Genomic DNA, 7,501 nt, shown 5'->3' with positions numbered 1-7,501 from the left:
CTAGACTACACTAGATGGGACAAACATCCCACTGAATCCCTACATGCAGAATTTATTAGAAACATTCTTAGTCCAAAGGAAAAAACTAACAAATGCATGCAGGGCAGAATTAGGCAGATTCCCATTGGCATTAAATATACAAAAAATATCTTTAAAATTCTGGATCCACCTAAATTCTAGTGACGAGAACACCATACAGTTTCAAGCATAAAAAACCCAAGAGGTCAGCCCTAAAACCAGTCCCCTTTGCCAGTTGGTTCTGAAGTTAACTAATACTCTAACCCATCGATCTCAGACCAGCACTGCTTTTCAAAATCAGATCAAAGTAAAACAAATTATGAATCAAAATAAGAATAAATATCTGGAACATTGGGATGATCAAACAAAATCACAATCCAAATTAGAATGTTACTTGTTACTAAAACGAGATTATGAATTGGCAGAGTACCTCTCCACCGTCAGAGATACAAAGTAGAGACAGAGGGCCAGATGTACGTACATTTGCGAACGTAACGTTATCAGCGCCATGGACAAACCGCAGACTGCGAACGCTGACAGACCCAAGTTTCCGTCGTATTTATCAATCGTTCAATCCTTGGTGTAAACTGCGCCTTTCTCTGCCTCTCTCCGCCCATAAACGCAATTTACGAACGTCCACAACTGAATGGCAGAGCCTACAAGCGCAGTTGAATGAAGTTAACTGATGACAACATTAAAAAGAATCAAACGTTTAGCGATCATGAAATAATACCATAGATGATAAGATGTCAAAGAGCAGGGAGATAATGAAGATCAGTAGTTCTAGTCAAACTACTTGTGAACGTAGGCTATGGAAAATTGGTCAAATCTAGCAAGTAGGAAAGTAAGACATTCGAAAGGCCAACGAAAGTTAATGTTGCTTTTGATAGTAGCCTACAAAGACTTGCAAAACTGGTGCTCTAAATAGCGATTCTGTTGTCTTTGAAAGGTTCTCTTATTGAAGCATTGAACTTCAATTTGGATTAACACCTGCTTTTACAAGGCGCAAGTATTTAGGCGCAGAATAGACGTGCGCTTTCAGGAGCAGTCTTTGTACATACCGCGGAATACATAATTAGGCGCTCTTTACTCTTCCCCTCCCATCTTTTTACGCTAAACTCCCACTTTCCCCTGGATCCTCCCATGAATGCATATGCATGACACGAAAAGCGCAATTAGACATTTTCAGCTCCCGCGACAGGCAGATTGCGCTTTTACCTCATTGCGGCCTGTTTGTACATACCTCGCAATGATTTTAAACGCAAGTTGTGAAACAAATACGCCTGAAGTGGGCGCAAAAGCGTTAGTACATCTGGCCCAGATTCTTACCAAGTACAAGCTAAGTGACAACAGCCTTGCCATAGAGAAAGGCCGGTACAAAAAATCATGGCTTCCCAAAGAGCAGTGGCTCTGTGGTCACTGTACGACTGGTGAGGTTGAAACAGAGATGCACTTTCTCCTATACTGTCCAAAGTTTGAACAGATTAGAAAAAGATAATTTTTACAATTCTCAAATAAAATTCCAAATTTTAGCTCCCTTAAAGACTGTGATAAATTGGCCCACCTGCTAGGAGAAGGACTGACTGCTCCGCTGGCTGCAAAATACGTTACAGCTTGCCACGACATGAGGGACAGTGAGTCTGACACTTTGCCACAATGCCCGACCTAATCTCTGTACTTAATCCAATGTATTATAATGTGTATGCTGCCCGTGTGTGTGTGTGTGTGTGTGTGTGTGGAAAAAGAGACAGAAAGTGAGAGTATACACACAATTTTTCATGTTACTGTTTCCCTTAATGCTGTCAATTTTTCTAATTGTTATGCTGTTTTAATTGTGCTTTGGCAACACTGTACTTACTTACAGTCATGCTAATAAAGCAACCTTGAATTGAATTGAATTGAATAAATCATTGGTAACACTTAATTTTAATGTGTCGCTGTTACAGTGTACCTACCTAATTAGGTACAGTGGTACAACCTGTGTAACAACATGTACTATCAAGTACTATCATTGTACTTGCATTATGTATTTGTGGGTACCTACATATAGTTGTTACATTGTAATACTGAGTTTTTACAAAACTTTGCCAATTTGCCTAAATTTTCATCAGAGGCAAAGAGCTGACCTGAGACCTGCTGGATGGGGTAATTTTGGTCATGATAGATTTGATATACAAACCGTTCTTAGCTCCAGTCAAGGCCTCATTGTCTTCAGTGTACATGTAACAGTTGTGCTGCTACAACCTTGTTACTCTTTGATACAGTGGAATAAACCTCTTAACTGTACCAGTTAATTACTTACATGTACATATGACATGTATGTTGTGTCTTCGATTTCTTGGAACAGGTCTACTAATTCACATGCACTGTGTGGTGTAACAGCAGACACATTTCAACACATCATGACATCATTGACAGGATGTATATAATAGGTACACTTTATTTTAATGGGTTTATTCCACTGTATCAAAAGAGTAATAAATGTGTACCAACACAGTTGATACATGTACTACAGTATGTAGGGTAATGGCAGACATGTTCCAAGACACCAATGACACAACATATATGTAATTGTAAGTACTTAACTGGTACACTTCATTTTAATGGGTTTGTGCCACTGTATCAAAGAGTAATACATGTGTACCAACACAGTTGATACGTGTGCTACGTAGGGTAATGGCAGACATGTTCCAAGACACCAATGACACAACATACCTGTAATATGTAATTGTAGGTACTTAACAGGTACACTTCATTGTAATGGGTTTATGCCACTGTACAGTATCAAAGAGCAATAAGTGTGTACCAACACAGTTGATATATGTACTATGTAGTGAATTAGTAGACCTGTTCTAAGACATCGAAGACACAACATACATGTCATATGTACATGTAAGTAACTGGTACACTTAATAGGTTTATTCCACTGTATCAAAGAGTAACAAGGTTGTAGCAGCACAGCTGTTACATGTACACTGAAGACAATGAGGCCTTGACTGGAGCTAAGAATGGTTTGTATATCAAATCTATCATGACCAGATTTACCCCATCCAGCAGGTCTCAGGTCAGTTCTTTGCCTCTGATGAAAATTTAGGCAAATTGGCAAAGTTTTGTAAAAGCACTCAGTATTACAATGTAACAACTATATGTAGGTACCCACAAATACATAATGCAAGTACAATGATAGTACCTGATAGTACATGTTGTTACACAGGTTGTACCACCTAATTAGGTAGGTACCCTGTAACAGCGACACATTAAAATAAAGTGTTACCAAATCATCTTTTGGAAATTGATCATATTGCCTTACTTAAAAAATGAGGAAAAATCCAACCTTTAAGCACACACACATTCCCTCAGAGCTGTAAGCACACTAGGAGCACACACACACACACCCTCAGGAGCAGTTGGGTGTTAGGTGTCTTGTTCAAGGGCAGACATGTAGTGTAGAAATGTATGCACATCTATACAAATTCAACAGGTGCTGGATACTAGCACACACACACACACACACACACACTCAGAGCTGTGAGCACACTAGGAGCAGGTGCTGGATACTAGCAAATACGTAGAGAAAAGAGACGATATCTGCACAACGCTCCCAGTGTAATGGCATATTCACACTGCCTGGTATTCTCACCCAGACTCTCCTTCCTCTCCCAAGTCAGAGTGGCTTTGGCCCTGGCTAGCCATTTTTTGCACGAGGGCTCCATAGCTCAGTGGTAAGAGCACTGGTCTCGTAAACCAGGGGTCGCGAGTTCAATCCTCGCTGGAGCCTGTCTGCTGGTCCGTGGCACAGAGACTGACATACCTTTATTTGGGGGCAGCCATGGCCTACCGGTTAGCGCTTCGGACTTGTAACCGGAGGGTTGCCGGTTCAAACCCCAACCAGTAGGCGCGGCTGAAGTGCCCTTGAGCAAGGCACCTAACCCCTCACTGCTCCCCGAGCGCCGCTGTTGTTGCAGGCAGCTCACTGCGCCGGGATTAGTGTGTGCTTCACCTCACTGTGTGTTCACTGTGTGCTGAGTGTGTTTCACTAATTCATGGATTGGGATAAATGCAGAGACCAAATTTCCCTCATGGGATCGATCAAAAGAGTATATATACTTATACTTATACTTCTCCCAGTGTAATGGCATATCCACACTGCATGGTATTCTCAGTGTTTAATAGCATATTCACACTGCCTGGTATGCTCCCAGTGTAATGGCATATCCACACTGCCTGGTATGCTCCCAGTTTTATTCACATTGTCAGGATATGGTCAAGTGTGCTGAACACCCTTTCTGATGTCACACTCGTTGCCAGGATACAAAGGTACTTTCTGGCAGCATTGGCATTTTTCCACATGTGCCTTCCACCAAGCCAGTGGGTCACCATAGCAACATGTGCCTTCCACCAAGCCAGTGGGTCACCATAGCAACATGTGCCTTCCACCAAGCCAGGGGGTCACCATAGCAACATGTGCCTTCCACCAAGCCAGTGGGTCACCATAGCAACATGTGCCTTCCACCAAGCCTGGGGGTCACCATAGCAACATAATTAATGACATTTTTCACGTCAAAAATCCACTTGATTAGAGACAAAATTGTCACAGTTCCAGATGTTCTGAATACAGACGACCAAAGTTTATCTCTCACCCCCAGTTGCACTCTCTCGCAGTTTGAATCTATCTCCTTTGAGGCTTTTATGAAACTAGTCAAAATATCAAAGTCTACAACCTGCCAGTTGGATCCAATACCATCTACTTTGTTTAAAGAACTGCTCCCTATTTTAAGTAACTCCTGCCTCCTCCTTATTAATAAGTCACACACTTGGCATTGTACCTGTGGCATTCAAGTCAGCAGTTATCAAACCACTACTTAAAAAGCCAAATATGGACCCTGAAGTCCTGCAGAACTACAGACCAGTCTCCAACCTGTCCTTTATGTCTAAGGTGCTGGAGTGGAGCAACTTACAGCCCATTTATCTCAAAATCTCTTATATGAGAAATTTCAGTCTGTATTCCGGTCCGGTCACTCGACAGAATCAGCTTTGACCAGAGTTACGAGTGACTTATTACTTGCAAGTGACGCTGGCCAAGTATCTCTTCTGCTTCTTCTCGACCTGAGTGCAGCCTTCGACACTATTGACCACAGCATACTCCTTAGCCGCCTTGAGAACCTCACTGGACTTACAGGGTCAGTCCTCTCCTGGTTTTATTCTTATCTGGTTACTCTGACAAAACTGAGCTACTTATAGTGAGACCAACGAAGGGTTATAAGCTCCCTGACGTACGGTCAGTGGAAATTGATGACTGTGCAATCTTAGAGAGTTCAACTGTTAAAAACCTTGGTGTTATATTTGACTCTAACCTAACTTTTCAGCCCCATGTTAAAGCCGTCACTAGAACTGCATACTACCATCTAGGCAATATTGCAAAGATTAGATCCATGCTATCACTCCGTGATGCTGAAACACTGGTTCATGCTTTTGTGTCATCAAGGTGAGATTACTGTAATACCCTTTTCTCTTGCCTTCCAGCAAGCACGACACGGAGCCTTCAGCTCGTCCAAAATAATAGCAGCCAGAGTCTTAAGGAGAGTTAAGAAATGTAGTCACATTACACCTGTTTTAGCTGCTCTTCACTGGCTACCTATACAAGCTAGAGCTGATTTTAAAATCCTTCTTCTTACTTACAAGGCCATAAACAATCTTGCCACTGCTTATCTAAGTGAGCTTCTTAAGCCATATGTACCAGCACGCACATTGCGCTCCATGAGTGCTGGCCTTTTGACTGTTCCAATTGTGGCGGTAGTGGGGTAGCGTAACGGTTGGGCGCCAGGTGGATTTATCCACCACCACTCAGTAGAGTTTAGATTCTCTGCCTGAGCCCGAATTTGACCCGACCCGACCCGCGGGCCGGGTTGGGCCGATATTTTCAGCCACTATCCTCGGGCCGGGCCGGGCCGGGTCCTTGATCAAGCATTTTTTTTTTTTTTTAAATCATTAGCCTAGGCTACTTGGGTGGGGAGCTAAAGCTATGCCATAGTCAGACTCAGAAATATTATAGCCTATATTTATCAAATTAGGCCTAAGTAACAAGTGTATACAACGTTATACAAGTTAGGCTCAGAGTTACAAAATGTCAATTGTAATGTCATCTGCGCAACACGTGTCATGCGCAGCTTCTCCACTCGCACACATCACACCGGGCCTGCTGTGCTGTATTGTGTAGCTCACGCATCACACCGGGCCTGCTGTGCTGTATTGTGTAGCTCACGCATCACACCGGGCCTGCTGTGCTGTATTGTGTAGCTCACGCATCACACCGGGCCTGCTGTGCTGTATTGTGTAGCTCACGCATCACACCGGGCCTGCTGTGCTGTATTGTGTAGCTCACGCATCACACCGGGCCTGCTGTGCTGTATTGTGTAGCTTAAGTGCAACGTGAAGCTTGAAGATGTAAAGAAAAAAAAATGAAAACAGGAGAAATAACTTCGAGGAAGTTTGGAGAAAAGTCGGAGGTATGCATTTGTCAGGTATGCTTTGTTGCGTGCATTAAGTGCGCACGATGTTCACCTATGACAGCAAAAAGACTTTAAGATGAACATGAAGCAGGCTTGCCATGACAGAAATAATGATAGCCAGCCTTCAATGTCCTCTTTTGTCACTTCTCCAAGCATACACCTGAGAGTGAAGCAAGCCCTCACAGAGAAATGCGTTGAGTTTTGCTGCAGGGACATAATTTTACGTTGTAAGTGACGTTTCTTCATTTGGATTAATTTGCAATCCATTCCATTCTGAATAAACAAACATAGTTTAGCCTACATTTTTCATCCTCCTTTGCATTATTCATTAATATAATTCTAAACGGATTTCTGTAGCTCAAACAGCTCAGAATTGTAGTTGAGAACGTCAGTTATAATGGCCCACGTATTTAAAACATTTCGGGTTTAAATCGGGCTCGGGCTCATAATTACAGTTAATGTGTCGGGCCGGGTCGGGCTCGGGCACAATGTGCACGGGCTCGGGTAGGGTCGGGCTTGATTTTTTGGGCCCGATCTAAGCTCTACCACTCAGACAGAGTGAAGATAAACTAAAGTTAAGAAATAATAACTAAACGGCTTTATAAAGCACCACAAAACAGTAAATGGTTTAAGACTTCAAGAAATGCAAACAGGTGTGTTCAAAATTGAATATATTGTTCAGGACACACATTAACACCACACAAGCAAACAAACAACCACAACAGCAGTAGCAGTCCATTCAGCCTATTTTTAGGTCAGGCCACTAGGAGGCGGTAGGTGGTAGCCTCGACAAAAAATGCAAAAAGGTCCAAAAACAAGGGGGGGAAAAGTATCTTCAGTCAAAAGACCTCTTCAGCCTAATTCAGTCTATAAGGCCACAATAAACCCAAAACAGTGTGCAGTAGCAGGTTAAACAATTTAGGCTGCTATTATAAGCTACTCAAATGCAGCACAGACATTTTATTTAGGCTATA

General features: G+C 42.5%; 1 non-coding gene across 1 annotated transcript; it reads left to right on the top strand.

The window, feature by feature from the left end:
* Nucleotides 1-3,723: 3,723 nt before the first annotated feature.
* Nucleotides 3,724-3,796, top strand: trnat-cgu (transfer RNA threonine (anticodon CGU)). The gene has a single exon. It is a non-coding gene; the product is annotated as a tRNA-Thr (tRNA).
* Nucleotides 3,797-7,501: the final 3,705 nt, after the last annotated feature.

Source organism: Alosa pseudoharengus, unplaced genomic scaffold (assembly GCF_046254945.1).
Source record: "Alosa pseudoharengus isolate Yale_2024_CS ecotype anadromous, Long Island Sound unplaced genomic scaffold, YU_APseudo_1.1 YU_APseudo_1.1_scf_21, whole genome shotgun sequence".
In the NCBI taxonomy this organism is placed as follows: Eukaryota; Metazoa; Chordata; class Actinopteri; order Clupeiformes; family Clupeidae; genus Alosa; species Alosa pseudoharengus.
This window is presented reverse-complemented; position numbering and strand designations above follow the sequence as displayed.